Source organism: Rhincodon typus, chromosome 26 (genome assembly GCF_021869965.1).
Source record: "Rhincodon typus isolate 14 chromosome 26, sRhiTyp1.1, whole genome shotgun sequence".
In the NCBI taxonomy this organism is placed as follows: domain Eukaryota; kingdom Metazoa; phylum Chordata; class Chondrichthyes; order Orectolobiformes; family Rhincodontidae; genus Rhincodon; species Rhincodon typus.
This window is the reverse complement of record NC_063357.1, coordinates 29,306,470-29,324,954: the sequence shown is the minus strand read 5'-3', so window position 1 is coordinate 29,324,954 and position 18,485 is coordinate 29,306,470. Positions and strand designations below refer to the sequence as shown.

The 18,485-nt window shown below is 41.2% G+C and overlaps 1 protein-coding gene across 1 annotated transcript in view; it reads left to right on the top strand.

Annotated features, from left to right (window-relative positions):
• The window catches only part of LOC109918843 (syntaxin-1A-like), a 210,380-nt gene that overhangs the window by 51,899 nt on the left and 139,996 nt on the right, over nucleotides 1–18,485 (top strand). The gene's annotated exons all lie outside the window — the stretch shown is intronic.

The window sequence follows — 18,485 nt, the reverse complement described above, 5'->3', positions numbered from 1 at the left end:
GGATAAGGATGGGATGAGTCAAGGCCTGTCAAAGAAGGAGGATGGTAATGAATGGGAAAGGGATGGGGTGAATGAATTGCTGTCATCAGCTGGGAGTGTGAATTTGGTGAGAGGAGGGCAACAATATTTTGGGACAGGAAAGGGAAAATGTAAACTGCTGATTGAGGGCAACTTAAGACAAGCACTGGCTTGATTGGGTTGGTGGGGGAGAAGAGTGTCAGTATGAAGTGAGAAGTTTAGGGAAAGGTCTGTCTTGGTGAAAGCGTGGAGAGTTGGATGAATATCTCTGTGAGCTAGGTCTGAAGAGAGGAGAGTACCTTGACAAACCTGAGCAGTGAGGGAATGGATATGGTGGACAAATGGGAAGGATTGTTTTGTTGAAATACCAAAAGTCCTTTAGTTGTCCTAACAATCTAATTGTGAAGTATGAAAATGCTTTAAAGTATTTAAACTGCATCATTTTAGTGTAAAAATACAAAATTTACCAGAATCTCATGCATCTAGACAATGTTAGAACTGCATTAACAACTTTATGCCTTCAGTACTTTTGTATTTCCACTTGTTTTCATGTAATTGTCTTTTCAGTCCAGTTGAACTGAAGGAATATTGTGTGTATTTGCAACTTAAGGGACAAAGCCATTCAACTACCTCTTTTCAGATGTGAGGTCTGACCAGGAGTGCTCATGTTCTTAGGGACTTGTTGGTCAGCTTTAGCTGGTTGCTTAGACTGGTATGTATAAGCTGGGCTCGGCTTCAGCAGCATCTTCAATTTAACAGCTTTGAAGAAAGATGGGCCTGACTAAGGTCAGCATTTCTGTTTGCTGCAGTGATGTTGCATCAGGCAGAAAAACCTGAAGTTCTGTTTACAGTTGGTGAGATATCATTATCTCCTGCACAAATATTTCTAGGATGAAAAGGATAAAGAGGATGTGCTGTAATCACCACATGCTGATTCACTGCAGTCGCTGTAGTGAGCTGAAAAAGATGTCGTGTTCGGCTATAGAACAAAGCAGGGCAGCTGCTGCATCCTAAATCTCCTGCAGTGAGACAGCACAGACTGCACGCAAGGGGAGAGTGGTTAACAACACGTATGAGGACCGGACTGCTGGTGTGAATGGAGATTGCGGCATGAGTGTGGGGGGATGGGTGGCCAGCCGCCTTGCTTCATTCATATTTATTGCACAGGGATTTGAAGGCGGTAGACTGCATCAGCAACAGACCCTCTGCAATGTCCAATTAATGAAGCATCTAAGAGCTAAGGCCTTTTGAAGTAATTCTGACTGCAGTAATATTATAATCTGTAATTAAATGCCTTCTGGTAGTGGTTTTGTTGATATCAATCACATTAACCCCTCTGCAATCCTCCGCTGCAGTGACGTAGATTCCTGATATCATATGCAGCCATCACTGACATTGTGAGGCAGAGATGCTGGCAGTAGGTGCGCTGTTGTTGGCACAGGTCTTGTGCAACAGGAAATATCAAAACTGACAACATGAAATGTGGCATTGCAACTTGAGATTGATGCTTCTGTGTAATAGCACCAGAGAGAGGATTTGACAGCTTTTTGTTTTTATGAAAAAAAACAAAATCTTCTCTGGATGAGAAAGAAGTTTGTATTTTTAAATTTGTTCTTGGTTTCTGCGTTGCCCTTCCTCTTAAACAGTTGCAGTCCTTGTGTTGATGGTTCTTCCAAGGTGTTAGGATAATCAGGATTTTGTTCATTTAATAATTGTGACCCAGCATGCTGTATCCCAAAATCAAGGTGGCATGTGATTTATCAACTTGCAGATGGTGATGACATTCTCGAAATTTTGCTGTCCTTGTCTTCCTCTGAGAGAGATCAAACAGCTAGGAAATACTGCCAGAAACCAGTTCTGTAAAGACTGGAAGAAACATTTGAAAACATTGTGAATATTGAAACCAAAAACAAAGGTCACCCAAAAAGATTATTCTGAAGAGTACTAGGCTTTTTCAGTGTTGGTACATTGGAACCGTTCAAGTGAGTGATGGGTATTCCATCACATTCCTGGCTTGATCCTTGTAGATTTTAGAGACGCTTTGAGAGCTCATGAGTTGTGCTATTTGTCCATGAATACCCAACTTCTGCCTGTTCTTACAGCTGTATTGTTGACATTGACCTCTGTTCAATGGTATCCTCTGGAACATTGGTGACAGTGAATTTGGTGATGATATTATTGAACATCAGGGAGGTGTTTGAGCATTTTGTTGTTGAAATGATCAGTTGCTTTTATTTATGTGGTATGAAGCTGTCTGCCTATTGTCAGTCCACATTATATGTTGTCCATGTTCTTAATCTCTATTAATTTCAGTGTTTCTATGTTTTATCATAGTTGATCAAATTGTAGCCTTGTTGCCAAGAGCAACTAATCTTGCCTCCTACCCGGCATTCAACTCCCTTATATCCACATCTAAATCAAGGCTTTGATGAGCTCCAGAACCAAGGTGGTTCTTGAAGATTTCAAAAACAAGTTGGATATAGCACTTGGGGCTAAAGGGATCAAAGCCCTTGATGGCGGGAGGGTGTGGAGGTGGAGAAAGTAAGAACAGGCTGTCAGTTGGATGACCAGTCGTGGTCACAATGAATGGTGGAGCAGGGTCGGGGGCCAAATGGCCTGCTCCTACTCCTACTCCTATGTTTCATATTGACTGCATTGTGTACTCAATCACTTTGTAATGTCTGGAGTGAAGTAAATTGATGGGCACCGGAATTTATAATAATGAGAGCTTACATCAATTTTTTTTACTTAAAGCGGTCTCAAATGCTTCAGTCTCATCTGTTGCATTCTTAGTCATTCTCCACTTGACTTGAGAATTAAGGTTCTCAAGGAGTTTCCTCCTTCTGCTAGTTGCCTGCTCCTGCACAAACATTTTTGGTCTCATACAGCAGGGCTACAGAACCTTGCTATGATCTGTCACAGTTAGATGGTTTGTCTCTACTATATCATGCTGCTTTTTGTCTGTTATGCAGTTGATTCAATATTATACTGGGTTAGTGCCTCAGTATGGGGAATGTCTGGTGCTGCTTTTACATAATAGAGCCAAGGTGGTCTCCCTGAATGTGTGTTCAGCCAGACCTTCAGGTTGTAGATTGACAGTTGCTAAATTGTCTATAACCACAATGATCTACAACACTTCATAGATGCCCAGTTCTAGACCAGTTGTTGGTAATGACACACTGCATGATGGAAAGAGGTGGTAAGCAGTAGGATTTTTTTTTCTACTTTTCTTGTCTTGAAGCCAATCAATTTTACAGAGTCCACAGTCATTGGTGGAGACACCCAGGGTCAAGCCCACTCAATTGCATACCACTGTAGCCTCACCACTGGACATCAAACAGTGAGACATATCCATTGATGTTACTGGAGAATTTTGTGATGTTTACTGATAGTTATGATTTTGTGAATATGAATTTATAAGGGTATAGTTTGGTTTTCCTGTAAGACTTCTCTTACAAAACAGAGCCTTGATCCCAGATGTTAGGAAGACTTTCGTTGTCAACTGGTCTGTCCTAAGTTGGTTGTACTGATAGGTCCACCCACAAATTTCTTCATTACGCATTATAATAACGTGTACAGTTTTCAACTGTAGCTTGCTAAACCACATCAGAGGGTACATGAAGTCAACTACATGGTCATACATAGTGTTAGCTTCCTTCCCTGAAGGACATTGGTAAACAGTTGGAATCTTATGAGAATCTGGCAATTTATCTGGCTATTTTTCCTAATTTCAGTCGGCAAACGACCACATTTATGGGTTTTGATTTCAATTTGTCATTCCAGGATCTTGTTTGGTCATTCAGTGACATACCATGTGTAGTACAGGATCCAACTAGGTGATGCTTAGGAGAAAGTCAGAAGTCAGTGCTGTGTGGAGAGATTAGGAACCAGCAACTGTAGAGAATGCAAAACTAGAATCCATGTTTCAGATAATTCTGCAATTGAGCTACAAGGAGACAGAAATTCACAAATTGAAAAAGTGAATTCATGTCAGAGATGGGAAGGGGAGAATGTAGATAGTTAGTGGTGGGGTAGCAATGTGTTTGGGTGGGAGGTAAAATTAACCAGACTTAAATGAAAGAAACATTGGACTGACATTAAACTGCATGAGAAGCATCACAATGAGGGAACAACCGATTTCTGATAGACTTAGGTTTCACTTCTTCCTCACCATTCTGCTCAATCAATTGATGGCAAGATGTAACTTTGTAAAATAAATTTGTTTGGTTAAAGGTGAGTCAAGAATCATGTTTCTTAAAATGATCAGAATTGTAAATAACGTTGTAAATTAGATTTTCAATTGAACAAGTTATTTTTGTGTGAAAAGTAATGCAATATCTGTCAGTTATTTGACAAACCCTGTTACTGATTTATATCAGTGTATATTTTATGTCACTGATAAAGACTTTGTTGACAAGCTGATTGCAGCTGTCATCCATCATCAGTCCTGACTGGACTACAACAAGAATTGTTGGGTCCTGCTCTTCTCTGTCAAAACTGCTTACTAGTCCAAGATCATCCTGAAAAGTCATGATAAGCCCTGGCATCATCTTCGTTAACTCCTTAAACTTAGTTTCCTTAAATTCCTCTGCCTACTCTATCCTTATATCTACAATTACAGCAGCTCATGAATCTCTTTGACACTAATCATCCACTCATTTGTTTTGACTATTCTGGTTCTCTAAGTCCACCATCCTTTTCCTCAGATCCTGAAACTGCATCTTTATCTAATTTCTCTCCCATGTGCCCTCACATCCTCTTTTATCTCATTTTCATCAATCAGAAACTGTTCCCTATAAATCTCTGTCCATCTAACTTCATGTTTTGTTTATCTGACATTTAGTAAATAGTTCCCTTTCTCTCTCTCAACATCATCATACCCAATAAAAAAACTCACCCTGCACCTCTCTTTTTTAAAAAACCACGATCTCATCCCTAACTCCTTCTCAAAAGTCCCTGAATTCATAGCTACCTGTGCCTCGTATTTCCAGCAAGAATGTGTTTTCTTCAACATCTTCAAACAGATTTCTTATTCTGTGACAGCAATAAAATGTCTCCTGATGATAGGAGACAAGGTAATGCAGCTTTCCTTTGGCTCATGTCTTCACTGCAGAAATCTCCCATTCTACATTTCAATATTTCCTGGGGCTCTGATCACTGATCATTCCTATGAGTAGTCCTTTCAATCTTACAGTCAGAAGTTTGTCTATTATTCTCCAATATCTAAGCATCTGCTCATACAACCTGAAGGTATAAAAAGAGAGAAACTATTTTAGCTGCTTTTGGTGTTTGAGACATAGCCTTAAATCTTTCAGAAGGGAAATCGCCTCGACATGGAAAGGGTGGTAGAAGTTAGGAACTCTATTTTTCAAATAATGGTTGATGCCAGAACAACTGCAAATGCTAAACCTATGATCTTGGATTCATATTAACCAAAGGTATTAAGTTAATGAGGTAAAGAAAGGGACATTAGGATAGGTCAACCAAACACCTCTTCAAAGAGATAACAAGGTGTAGAGCTGGATGAACACAGCAGGCCAAGCAGCATCAGAAGAGCAGGAATGCTGACGTTTCGGGTCTGGACCCTTCTTCAGAAACCTATCTGAAGAAGGGTCCAGACCCAAGACATCAGCTTTCCTGCTCCTCTGATGCTGCTTGGCCTGCTGTGTTCATTCAGCTCCTATACCTTGTTATCTCAGATTCTCCAGCATCTGCAGTTCTCACTATCTCAACTCATCAAAGAGGTAGTTTTAAGCAGCTTTAGCTCACAGATCTGCTCCTGTTCTTATGTTCCTAGGAATCACCTTGTGATCTGAACTGGATATTTTGATTTTCATGCATTCTGTTAACTTTGCTACTCCAACCTCTCAGTGGATGGATGAAAATAGTGCAATTTTATAGTTACTTGACCTTACAGACAGCAAGTGGATACTCGTAATCAAAACTGTCTTGTTTCACTTCACTATAAATCGCTCGTCATTTTTCGCCAAGCGAGTGGTGAAAGTATGGAATTTGCCGACAAATGCAGTGGTTGAGATAAACAATACAGGTCCACACAAAAGAAGCCAGCTAAATGCATGAGGGATAAAATGAATTTGGAGGATAAGCTGATCACATAAGATGAGGTAATTTGAATGGGAGGAGTCTCATTTGGACAATAAACCCTATGTAGACCAGTTGAGCCAAATGGCTTGCTTTTGTGTTGTAAATTCAATTTAATTTGATCTAATATTAGAGTCATAGAGTTGTACAGTACGGAAACAGACCCTTTGGTCCAACTCATCCATGCTGACCAAATATCCTAAATTAATCAAGTCCCATTTGCCAGCGTTTGGTCCATATCCCTTTAAATCCTACCTATTCATAAACCCATCCAGATGCATTTAAAACTTTTGTAATTGTACCAGCCTCCACCACTTCCTCTGGTAGCTTATTCCATACACACAGCACCCTCTGCATGAAAACACTGCCCCTTAGGTCCTTTTAAATCTTTCTGCTCTCACCTTAAACTTATACCATCTAGTTTTGCACTCCCCTACCATGGGAAAAAGACCTTGGCTATTCACCTTATCCGTGCCCCTCATGATTTTATAAATCAGGTCACCCCTCAGCCTCTGACCCTCCAGGCAAAATAGCCCCAGCCTCTTCAACCTCTCCCTATAGTTCAAACCCTCCAACCCTTGTAAATCTTTTCTGCACCCTTTCAAGTTTAACAGCATCTTTCCTATAGCAGGGAGACCAGAACTGAATGCTGTATTCCAAAAATAATAAATCATATAGCCCTGTCAACACTAATCTGCTAAATAGACAATTGTAATCCATCGTCTCTTTAAAAGAGACCAAAAATTAAATAGGTTTTAAAGTAAACTGTGTCAAGCATTCTAGCTTTTACGTCCGCACACATCCCAATGGCTTATACCAATTGAGAACATTTCTCTTACATTACTTCTGACCATTTTCCTGCCTTCAGTGACTTGCTGCTGAAAATCTACCTGCCAACACCCCGAGCCACCAACATCCTCCTCTACCCCCATCCCAGCCAAGTTAACTAGGTATAAATTCTCAGCAGACGACTTGTGCTGAGCTCAAATAAAAGAATCATTATAACATTAATAGATATGGGTGTTTGCAGGAAATCTGAAACAAAATAACTAATTAATTGTTATCCCTGATTCTCCAGTAAGCATACTTTCAATGCGAGCTCATTAATACACAGAACGTTCCTCTTTCTCTGACTACAGCATATAGTATTTCAAACCTGTATGCGCTTCCTTTAAAACAAACCCTTTAAGTTTAAGTCCATCCTGTGAACTGAAATGGTGAAAAGACCGGAAATATGGTGTTTCCACAGTGAGAAGGCACACATCAGAGCAAGAGTCTGTTTCATCAGGAGAATTTTATTATTTATCTGTGATAGTGTCGAAAAGATAACCACATTGTGCTGGAACAAGGTAATCACTTTCTTCTGAGGCCTAGGTGTGGCTAACTGCAATTAATAAGTACTGACAAGAACATGAGAGGGTACAGATGTTGGGCACTTCCCTTCATAAAAATGGCCAGGAACATGCATTCATGTAATGCTTCTAAGATAGTAATAGGTCCGAAACGCTTCACTGTAGCACAATCATGGGGAAAAATAGTTTGATAGTGGCCAATTAAGTCAAAGAATGGAAATTAGAATAGGTGAAAAAAAGCATGCTCAGAGGCCAAAGTTCGAAGGAGAAAGAAGCAGAAAGACTTGGTAGGTACGGTATGCACTTTATGCAGGTAATATGGTATCTTCTGCACAAGTAGGCAATGTCACTTACTCATATGCCTGAGCTGTAGAAACAGTAGGATTCAGATTGTGCCATTGCCATGTATTCCATCTATGGATGGACCAAATTCTTTTGGCTTGACTATTGCAGAGGTGCTAATGTTGCTGTTATACCACAGCTCCAAACTTTCTTTCATGGTTAGTAATGATTTTCTCTCTTGTCTATGCATTCCCTGGCTGAATAATGCTTCATGCGGATGCCACATGTCATATGCTTCAAAATATACTTGCGTTATATTCATTGCTACAGCAAAATTTCCAGCTTGGACAAATTGTACACTGTCACGAGAAGAGACGAAGCTGGAATATCTCCTGCGGAACAGAGTGGACCATGAACCTATTCTCCTCTTGTATGTGGCCGGTGAACACCCTTCAGGATTCCAGTTAAGCCTTTGGTTTACATTTCTGCACTGGCTTTGAAGTACATTTTCTTTGAAATTCTGCTGTCTTCTCAGGTTGTGAAAATACTTCATTATAGTTATTTTGATCAACTTGTTTGGACCTGCTATGACACACTTCCAGGAAACAGTCCAGGGACTTTAACCTGGATCTTTTGGTCCAGAGTCAGGGATTTTACCCCTGCACCAGAAGGCGCAATGCTTTACTATATCCCTTTTGCACATATAAGTTGTTACTTACAGTGCCAAAGTAGCTTGTTAGAGGAAAAGCTCCAGCAGCAATTGACCACTTGCCTCTGTATCACTTTAAATTGAAAATTATTGTTTACCAATTATCCACATCATAAAGGTAACATCACTGCGGTCCCTACTGGACCATTAGGGCTACTCTCTTATTAGCAAGAGAAAACTGATTGTAGTTTAACTTGGGTGCCATCATGCTTCAGGTGAAGAATGAGGTTGAGAAGATGCAAACTTCATTATAAGCTCAGCGGATGTGGGAATTGACGTTGTTGGCATCACTCTGCATTGTGAACCAGCTGTCCAGATAACTGACCCCCAAAGCCCTGCTGCCTGCTTAGAGGTATAAATGGTTTGCCAGAAATCATTGGATCTCTGGAGGAGAAAGAGCTATTTTGCTCTGCAGTAAAGAACATCTCAAGCTTGAAGGTAACTAGTTCCAATAGCTGCAAGTTTTGACTTTTAACTAAGGCAAAGACCTTAATAAATGTGAACCAGTCACCCTGTGCCTCTTGCAAACTAATGGAAATATCAGTAGAAGGAAGATTGAAGAGCAGTGTACCGATCAGCACAAAAATCATCCCAGTGAAGTCTCTGGCCTGGGACCAGTGAACTGCCTTTCCAGTCTACTCCTCCAGCCATAAAACCCATGTTTTCCTCATCTATATATATGTATAGAGTGGAAGTTTATGCAGGGGTTAGTGTTTCAACTTGTACAGTTATATGTCAATGGCTAATAATTGTTTATTTGTAGCTAGAATCTATTTATCCTCCCTCTCATAGCTTTAAACACCATGAGTGACAGAAGACACCTCTGCCTGTCTGCCTTTCTGAAACTGGAATTGGTTTATTTGCCTATCGCCACTTCTGATGACTCCTGAAGCATTTCTATATAGATTCTAGATTAGGAACGAGACACATTTGGGTACACCAAAGTTTACAAGTGTTTTCCATGGAGCATCATATTGGATAGTGTTGAAAGCTTTCGCAGTCTCTGAGCATATGAGCCAAAACTGGGCTTCCTGCTCACTTTCACATTTTTCCATGAGATTTCTGAACACAAGTGTGGATTCAGTTATACCCTTTCCAGGAAAGAAGCCAAGATTCTCCTCTGCCATTTCTCTGTTCACACTGGGGATGAGCCTATGACTGATGATGTCAAGTAAAATTTTAGATTCGTGGCTGATGGAATTTAGCATACAATGTTTAGGACAGTCCTATGTTCATGCTTTGGGCATTGCGACTGTCTTTGATCTAGGCTACTGCAAAGCCTTTCATCTGTTGATCTTATCAATAATCTCTTTCATTGCAGCCATTACTGTTTCCAATCCCACTTTTAATCCTGCCATTGGTATCTGATCTTGTTTTCTGTTTTCCCACTCCTCACAACTTTTTTCTTATTTTTCAGTACCTCCCATATCAGTTCTTCCTTAACTTCCAAACTTTGTTGCTTATCCCTTCTGGTTCTTCTTCAAACTATTTCCTGAAGTAATTTTTTCATCTCTGTCTGACTTAGCAAATGACCATTTTCATCTTCATACCTATTTCTGGGGTTTACAAAATTCTTTCCAGCTGTGGCTAGATATCCTTCATAAAGCAAGTTTGGACTATGTGCAACCAGCAAAGTAGAATTGGTGGTCATCTTCCGGAATTCTATAGACTCTGGAACAGTCCCTGCAGAATGGAGGGTGGCTAATGTCACTTCAATATTCCAAAAGGGAGGTACAGAGAAAACAGGGAATTATAGACCGGTGAGCCAAACATTAGTGGGGAAAATTCTCAAATCCATTGTCAAGGATTTTATAGCAGAGCATTTAGAAGACAGTGGCAGGATCAGACAGAGTCAGCATGGATTTATGAGGGGGAAATCATGCTTGACAAATCAGTTGGAATTCTATAAAGATGTAACTAATAGAGTTGACAAGGGGGAGGTAGTTGATGTAGTATATTTGGACTTTCGGAAAGTGATTGACACAGTCCCGTATAAGAGATTATTGTGCAAGATTAAAGCGCATGGGATTGGAGGAAGTGTATTGAGATAGATAGGAAACTGGCAGAGAGGACACAAAGAGTAGGAATTAATGGGTCCTTTCCAAATTGGCAGGCAGTAACTAGTGGGGTGCCACAGGGATCAGTGCTGGGACCCCAGATATTCACAATATATATTAATGATTTGGATGAGGGAACAAAATGTAACATCTCCAAGTTTGCAGATGATATCAAGTTGGGCGGGAGGGTGAACTGTGATGAGGATGTAGAGATCCTTCAGTATGATCTTGACAGGTTGGGTGAGTGGGCAAATCCGTGGCAGATGCAGTTATTCACTTTTGAAGCAAAAACAAGAAGGTAGATTACTAGCTGAATGGCCATAAATTGGGAGGGGGAGTGTGCAGTGGTACCTAGGTGTCCTTGTGCACCAGTCGCTGAAGGTAAGCATGCAGGTGCAGCAGGCGGTAAAGAAGGCAAATGGTATGTTGGCCTTCATTGCGAGAGGTTTTGAGTACTGGAGCAGGAATGTGTTGTTGCAGTTGTACAGGGCCTTGGTGAGACCATACCTGGAATATTGAGTGCAGTTTTGGTCTCCTTTTCTGAGGAAGGATGCTCTTACTCTCGAGGCAGTGCAGCAAAGGTTTATCAGGCTGATTCCGGGGCTGGCAGGTCTGATATATGAGGAGAGAGTGACTAGCCTGGGATTGTTTTCGCTAGAGTTCAGACGAATGAGGGGGGAAGCTCATAGAGACTTATAAAATTCTAACGGGACTAGACAGGGGAGGTGCAGGGATGATGTTGCCAATGGTGGGTGTGTCCAGAACCAGGGATCACAGTATGAGAAGTCAGGGTAGACGATTTACGACGGAGATGAGGAGACATTTCTTCATCCAAAGAGTGATGAGCCCCTATGGACTTTATTACCAAAGGAAATAGTTGATGCCAGAACATTGAATGTATTCAAGAAGTGACTAGATATAGCACTTGGGGCGAATGGGGTCAAAGGTTATGGGGAGAAAGCAGGATTAGGCTATTGAGTTGGACAATCAGCAATGTTCGTGAAGAATGGCGGAGCAGGCTCAAAGGGCTGAATGGCCTCCTCCTGCTCCTATCTTCTATATTTCTATGTTTCTAAAGTTAGTGGTTCTTGATTAGTTCGAAGACAACAAGTTGTTAGTCCTGAAAATGTCTTGCATTTATATATTGTGCCTTTCACAGTCTTTACAGCCAATGGAATACATTGGAAGTGTAGTCATTGTTGAATGTAGGAGATGCAGCAGCCGGTTTGCATACAACAAGCTTCCAAAATTGGCAATGTTAAAATGGCTAGATATTTAGATTTTGTCATTTTGACTGGGAGATAAATGGGAAAGGTTTCCTGCTGTGTTTCAAATGGTGCCTAGGATCTTATGTGACCATCCGACAGGATGGACAGGGCCTCAGCTTAACTCATTACTACATTAGAGTATGAGCTTTGATTTTTGTGCTCGAGTCCAAAAGGGGGACCTAAACCTACAACATCCGGCTGAGAGGTGAGGGTATAATCTCATTATGTAGTCTTAGAGTGAGACTATAAATGGAACCATGCTTAAGGTAATGTCCATGGTCTAAAAAGACTGGCATTCACCTGTTAAATGTGAATTACTATAATTGGGCATTAGAAGCATGAATTTGAACATAACTATGTAGTTGACATGGATAATGAATAGATGTGTATTAAGTAATTCTGGAGAGCATAACAGTGCAGGAGAGTGATGGTGATTTTGGTTAATTGTCAGGGAGCATCAGCAAGGATAGCTGCTTGGCATGAATGTAATTGAACAGCAGTACATATATGTTAATATTCCTGGGTATCAATATGACTGGATTAAAGTCACAGGGTAGTTTTTCATAAGTTAGCATATTTTAAAATTCAGGCATTTTCCGTATTATTATAACAGATCTTCAAAATAAAGAAATCAAGAGACCTTTGAGGGAATAGAATAAGACCAAATGTCTGTTGGTGAAGTCACCAAAAGGATAAATTTAACACTGTTCAGAATCTGCTCATTTTGTTGGCAGCGGTTAGTTCTGTCCTGGCAGAGTTCCCAGTCTAGGTTGGCAAATGTAGCTTTCATCTTTTGATGTATTACTGCTGATACTGACTGGGACCTGTTAATGTGGATGTTCGAGTACAACTGTGGATGTATGTTTTGTGTTCTCTAGTTAATGCTTTATTAACATTCATTAATATGCTGGCACGCATCTCACAACGTGCTCATACAGCAGGTAACATATTCCATTTGCAGCAGGGACAAAGCAATGCCCCACCTCCTGCCCACCCAGCTCCTAGGCCACTATAAACGTTTTGCAGAGCCCTGAGAGTTGGCGACAAGACTCCTGTCACTGCACTGCTGCAGCACAAGAGATGCGGTATATTGTTGCTGCCCTCGGGGTGATGTCTTCTGCGGTAAGGGGTGTTGTATTATGGCATGGATTCCAGGCCAACTGGGCCTGTACATTTAAGACATTTACATGATATCACAGCCTGACCTTCAGTCACAAACTCTCTCTGTGCAATTAAGTCCGTGCAGTGTCTTCAATTATGAAGTCAGTATGAGCCAGCTGTGTGTGTGTAATGCAGAGCAATATCAGTAAGCATAGAACCCAGACTATTACGCAAGTGTATAACATTATAGCCATGTAAATAGTTAGTGTTATTAATAAACTTCAAGACATCAGTCTCAACAAGAACCAGACTCTCTCATATATGTAATGCGGATGAGCATATGAAAAATCACAAAACACATCAAGGTGACATTGTAATAGCCTAAACAATCCTGAACTCTCACAGGGCTGTTAGAGTCATAGACTCATAGAGATGTACAACACGGAAACAGACCCTTCGGTCCAACTCGTTCATGCTGACCAGATATCCTAAATTAATCTAGTCCCGTTTGGCCCATATCCCTCTAAGCCCTTCCTATTCGTATACCCATCCAGATGCCTTTTAAACATGATAGTTATACCAGCATCTACCACTTCCTTGGAATGAACTGCTCATACACACATAACCCTTTGCATGAAAAGGTTGCCCCTTAGGCCCCTTTTAAATCTTACCTCTCTCACCATAAACCAATGCCCTCTAGTTTTGGACTCCCCTACCCTGGGGAAAATACCTTGACCATTCACCCTATCCATGCCCCTCATGATATTACAAGCCTCTATAAGACCACCCCTCAGCCCCCAACGGTCCAGGGAATATAGCCCCAGCCTATTCAGCCTCTCACTATAGCTCAAACCCTCCAACCCTGGCAACATCCTCGTAAATCTTTTCTGAAGCCAATTTAACAACATCTTTCCTATCGCAAGGAGACCAGATTTGAATGCAGTATTCCTAAAGTGGTCTAACCAATGTCCTGTACAGCCGCAACATGACCTCCCAATTCCTACGCTCAATGCAGTGACCAATATATGCAAGCGTACCAAATACCTTCTTCATTACCCTGTCTACCTGCGACTCCACTTTCAAGGAAATATGCACCTGTACTCCAAAGTCCCTTTGTTCGGAAACACTCCCCAGGACCTTACCATTAAATGTATAAGTCCTGCCATGATTTTCCCTGCCCTGTAAGTTATGTCCAAATTTTCAGTATTTTATATCCCTGTTCATTCAAATCAATTTCCACTTAATCCTGATACAAAGGGTCCTGACAATTTATCTTGGTAGTCTTGAATTATACAATAGATACAATATACAATACAGCACATGAACAGGCCCTTCGGCCCACCAAGCCTGCGCTGATTCCTAATCTTTATTCAGACCTGCTCCGTATTGCCCATATGCAGTTTCTATCCCTCTGTTTGCCTCCCATTCATGTCTATCAAGGTGCACCTTAAACGTTGCTAATGTGCCTGCTTCTATCAACTCAACCCACCACCCTCCGTGTGAAAAATTTTCCCCACGCTTCTCTCCTAAATTTTCCATCTCTCACCTTGAACCTGAGTCCTCTTGTAGGTGACCTTTCCACCCTGGGAAAAAGCTTATGAGTATCCGTCCTATCTATGCCTCTCATAATTTTGTAGACCTCTTTCAAGTCATAGCTCAGACTCTGTCTTTCCAATGAAAATAATCTGAGTCTATCCAAACCTCTCCTCATAACCAAAACCCTCCAGACCAGGAAACATCCTGGTAAGCCTTCCCAGCACCCTCTCCAAAGCATTCACGTCCTTCTGGTAGTGTGGCAACCAGAACTGCACGCAATATTCCAAATGTGACCATACTAAGGTTTTATACAGCTGTAACATAACTTGCCAACTTTTATGTTCGATGCCCTGGCCGATGTAGGTAAGCATGCTGTATGCCTTCTTGACCACCTTATCCACCTGTGTTGCCACTTTTAGGGATCTGTGGACCTGTATACGTAGATCCCTCTGTGTATCATTGCTGCTAAGGGTTCTGCCGTTTATTGTATAATTCGCACCTGAATTTGATCTTCCAAATGCATCACCTCACATTTTTCCAGATTAAACTCCAACTGCCATTTCTCTGCCCAAATCTGCAATCTACCTATATCACACTGTATCCTTTGACAATCCTCCTCACTATCTGCAACCCTGCCAATTTTGGTGTCAGTCGCAAACTTACTAATCAGACCACTTGCATCTTCCTCCAGATCATTTATATACAAGACAAACATCATAGGTCCCAGCACTGATCCCAGTGGAACATTGCCAGTTACTGATCTCTATTCCGCACAGCACCCTTCTGCTGCTACTCTCTGTCTTCAATGACCAAGCCAGTTTGGTATGCATCGAGCCGGCACCTCGGATCCCAATCTGCCATGAAGTACCTCATCAAATGCCTTACTAAAGTCCACGTAGACAACATCCACTGGCCTTCCCTTATCAATTGTTCTTGTGTCCGCCTCAAGAAACTCAATCAAGTTGGTGAGACATGACCTTCCCCACACAAACCCATGCTGCATATCACTAACAAGTCCATTCACTTCCAAATGTGAATAAACCCTGTCTGTCAGTATCTTCTGCAACAACTTCCCCACCACTGAAATCAGGTTTAGTGGCCTGTAATTACCTGGATTATCTCAGTTTCCCTCCTTAAACAGATGAACAACATTGCCCATTCTCCAGTCCTCTGGAACACCGCCTGAGACCAAAGAGGATGCAAAGATATCTGTTAAGGCCCCAGCTATGTCCTCCCTTGCCTTCCACAGGATCTTGGGATAGATCCCATCTGCCCTTGGGTAATCTACCTTAATACATTTGAAGACGCCCAACACTTCCCAGCATAGAAGATCCTGAAAAGGATGAATACAGTTAGAGTTCCTAGACTTTGCTAAGATGAAATGAGGCAAAGATATAAAAGGATTTAAAGGTAAAGACAAGGATTTTAGCTTTGATGTGAAGTAAGAAGGAAGGACTGGCATTTATATAGTGCCTATTACAACCTTAAGATGTCACATGCTTTCACAGTGGCTCTTTTGCAATGTGTCTCAGTTCTTATACAGAAAATGCAGAAGTCAATTTGCACAAATGAAGATCTCAAACAGCAATGTAAGAATGATCAAATAGATTTGTGGTAGGCTTATTATGATTACATTTTGCAAGAGCCATTTGAAACATCAGGGAGATTATTGCTGGTACGGCTCCTTTTTGAGTCACCCCATACGCATATCAAGGGCCTACGATCGGGTAACCAGCCGTGGCCAGTCATGGTGGAATCAATGAATTTTCAGTAATGATGGCAATGGGGGTTAGAATCTTGAGGAACAGTGATTGTTTACAATTGGAGGATTGTTCAGGAAGTGGACTTGTGTTTCCTTTAGGCAGACACAAGAAAACCACCTCATGTATTATTTTCCCAAGTCAAATTGCTCATCATTCACTGAAGTTGATAATGCAAGGCTCTCATGAGTATTGAGAGTTCAGCACGAGAACACAAGGTTTGGACAGATGGGCAGAGAACATAGCCTTGGGTAGATTACCACTACATTGATGTCTGTTGAGGTAAAAGCAAGGACACTGGCGATAAAACTCCCTTACTCTTCTTTGAAATTATGGCATGGCAGCTTTTATATCCACTGGTGAATGTACCTGGGCTTTGGCTTAACAATGCATCCAAAGACAGTGCCTCTGGCAATTTTGCACTCCCTCATTGCTGCATTGGGTTGTCAGCTCAAGTTTTGTGCCTCAGGCCTGTCAAGTGAGATCTAAACCCCCAACTTTCTGTGCTAGAGGCATAAGTTTGCTCCTCTTCTCACTAAACTAGTACTTCATGTGTGAACCAAGATAGTGAGCGTTGCCTGATTATTCCTATTCACAGCCAAATTCGACTTACATCCCTCATCCATGAATATTAAGAGGGTGTTGAGTCATGATTGAAAGGAGAGTACTCCTTCATCCATGGTTCTGATGTGGAGGTGCTGGTGTTGGACTGGGGCGGACAAGGTCAGAAATCACACGACACCAGGTTATAGTCCAACAGGTTTATTTGAAAACACAAGCTTTTGCAGCCTTGGTCCTTCTTCATGTGTTAGTGAGAGAGGTAGAATCAGACACAGCATTTATAACTAAAAGATCAAAGGTTCACATCACTGAGGATGTGTGAACCTTTGATCTTTTACTTATAAATGCTGCGCCTGATTCTACCTCTCTCAATAACACATGAAGGATGAGGCTGCAAAAGTTTGTGTTTTCAAATAAACCTGTTGGAATATAACCTGGTGTCGTGTGATTTCTGACCTCATCCATGGTTAACGTTGGCTCTGGTTTTCTCTCCTTCAAAATTGCCATTAGTATCCTCACCTTCACTCTGAGGTACAGATCCAGTCTTACTCTAAGTCTTCCATAGAATCACTGCTGTCCTCATTGTCTTACATTGGTGTTTAGTTTACAATAGTCTCAAGCCAGAGACATGTACGCTGACAAGTACTAGTGAGTGGGAGGAGGGATTAATAGGGACTTCATGCTCAATTGAAAAAGTGAGATGTTGTATGTTCAGGAAGAGAGGTGGAGGTAACAGAGAGAGAGAGAGGGGAAATTGCGGTCAGCAAGAATCGGAAAACGAGATGTTTGCTATTCGGCATGGGCTTCTGATGACAGCCGTGGTCAACACCAGTGAACACCGAGTGCAGTTAAATGTCAAAGGTTTAATGAAACAATTAGCGATTTTAGTTTGAAGACATAGAGCAGTGAAAATAAACCAGTATAAAATGATAGCTGAAGAGCTGGGAGAGAGAAGAGGAGGGAAGTCTAATGAAAGATGGGATGGGTGTGGGGAGAAGAGGAAAGAGGGCCATTAGGAGATGTTAGTAAAGAGGCGGATCCAGGAGCTGTCAGATAAACAGACTGTTGGCTAAGATATTAGCAGAAGTTTAACAATGAAGTTCAGTGGATTTATGAAACCAGAGTTGAAGTGGCAATTCGATTAGAAAGTGACTAAGGTTGATCCAGATAGCTTTAAGGACTAACAGTGGAAACCAGCATATCCAGTAACGTGTTTTGAAACAGAGGAGGTCACGTTTCAGCCTCTCAAGAATGTTCCAACATTTGATCATAACCAATCTGTACATTAATTCCGTTACCTGCCTTCATCCCGTTTCCTTTGATTTTGTTCAGTTAGGATATCGAACAGTCTTTGTTTTGACATTTTCAATTGACTTAACCTTAATAGATTTTGGAGATGATGGGCAGAAAGACAATGGTAGAAGTATGTGTTGTGGGTTTGATTGGATGAATGATTTTATTTTTGAGTACTTTTATGCCAACATTCATGAGTTTAGATTCAAGACAGACTGGTCGAGGAGAAGATATGACCAAGAACTGCCTTCAAGCTTCTTTATAACACTGTTTATTACATAATAAGACTAAACACTATGCTACGTGACATTTAGAGATTTACTTGTCTCTAATTATACAATATATCATTGAAAGACTATTTCATAAACTCTCTCAGAGATAGTAGGAACTGCCGATGTTGGAGTCTGAGATAACAAGGTGTGGAGCTGGATGAACACAGCAGGCCA